The sequence below is a fragment of the Rhinopithecus bieti genome, unplaced genomic scaffold (genome assembly GCF_001698545.2).
Source record: "Rhinopithecus bieti isolate Rb0 unplaced genomic scaffold, ASM169854v2 scaffold_31173, whole genome shotgun sequence".
NCBI classification, from domain to species: domain Eukaryota; kingdom Metazoa; phylum Chordata; class Mammalia; order Primates; family Cercopithecidae; genus Rhinopithecus; species Rhinopithecus bieti.
In genome coordinates this window covers 757250-758645 of record NW_016813861.1, presented here as the reverse complement: position 1 = coordinate 758645, position 1396 = coordinate 757250, and the positions used below count along the sequence as shown (strand labels likewise).

The window sequence follows — 1396 nt, the reverse complement described above, 5'->3', positions numbered from 1 at the left end:
CAGGTGTGGGATATAATCTCCTGGTGTGCCCGTTTGCTTAAAGCGCAGTATTGGGGTGGGAGTTACTCAATTTTCCAGGTGTTGTGTGTCTCAGTTCCCCTGGCTAGGAAAAGGGATTCCCTTCCCCCTTGCGCTTCCCAGGTGAGGTGATGCCTCGCCCTGCTTCAGCTCTCACTGGTTGGGCTGCAGCAGCTGACCAGCACTGATTGTCCGGCACTCCCTAGTGAGATGACCCCAGTACCTCAGTTGAAAATGCAGAAATCACCGGTCTTCTGTGTCACTCGCGCTGGGAGTTGGAGACTGGAGCTGTTCCTATTCAGCCATCTTGCTCTGCCAGCCGGCAATTCTCTCCTTTTCCTGCTGTGCAGAGATGCTCTGCACCACGTGCTTCTCCACCTAATTTATCATGTGTTCTCGTTTCTTTCAAAGCATCATGTTCTGCACAGATATACGATAGTCCAAGTGATTCTTTACTTACTTATATACTCTATGCAGTTGTTCCCTGTAACCTCCAAAGCCATAGCAATGTTGTTTTTCTGCACATCCGAAAGGTAATGGCGCTTCTGAAGGAGTGCTGGCTGTGACTTCTCCAAATCAACTGCATCCTGGATTTGTTTGATAGAAGCCTGCTTTACCTCTTGTATTTGCGCAATTTTTTGTTCATTGCATTTTTCAGCAAAATCTCCAATAGAGGCACCATATTTTTATATTATATAGACAAATAACCATACTATTGATGTGGTAGAGAAGGTCTCTGGGATAATCATATATTTTTCCTTGGATAAAGCACACAAGATAAGCCCAGTTCTGAGCACAAAGGGTCCTGTTACACCAGTTTTAGGATAAAGAAACTGGAAGAATTCCTCAGGGATCAGCCCCAAATGAACTTTTCCTCCATATTCAGGAAGAGGTGGTAGAGGGGCAAGGCGTGGCTGCCCTGTGTGAAAGGTCTTCGTTGCCTGCAATATCCCTGGACCTACTAAGGCTGTATTCTTAAGAGAGGGGGCCACCATGGCGGCGGCAGAATGTGCCACCTGGGACAGCATGGTCAGCGAAGGCCCAGGCAGTGGTCTTAGCATCCCTGTGATTCGAATCAAAGCCAATTTGCCTTTTAATCTTTAGTTTATAAAGATTTCTATGTTAGTCATTTTAAAAATTTTATTCCTCTGTAGTCACATAATAGACTTTGTATGACCTAAATTCTTTTAAATTTATTTAGACTGGTTTTATGGCCCAGAGTATGGTCTATGTTTCACATGCACATAAGAAAAATGTGTATTCTGCTGTTGTTGGTTGTGGATTGTTCTATAAATGTCAATTAGGTCAACTTAGTTGATAGTATTGTTCACATATTCCATGTTTTAGATAATTTTCTGTCTACTTGTTCTATCAAATA

The 1396-nt window shown here is 43.4% G+C and overlaps 1 pseudogene; it reads right to left on the bottom strand.

Annotated features, from left to right (window-relative positions):
- Positions 1–312: 312 nt before the first annotated feature.
- Positions 313–1046, bottom strand: LOC108513274 (ATP synthase F(0) complex subunit B1, mitochondrial pseudogene; annotated as a pseudogene).
- Between the last annotated feature and the right edge of the window lie 350 nt (positions 1047–1396).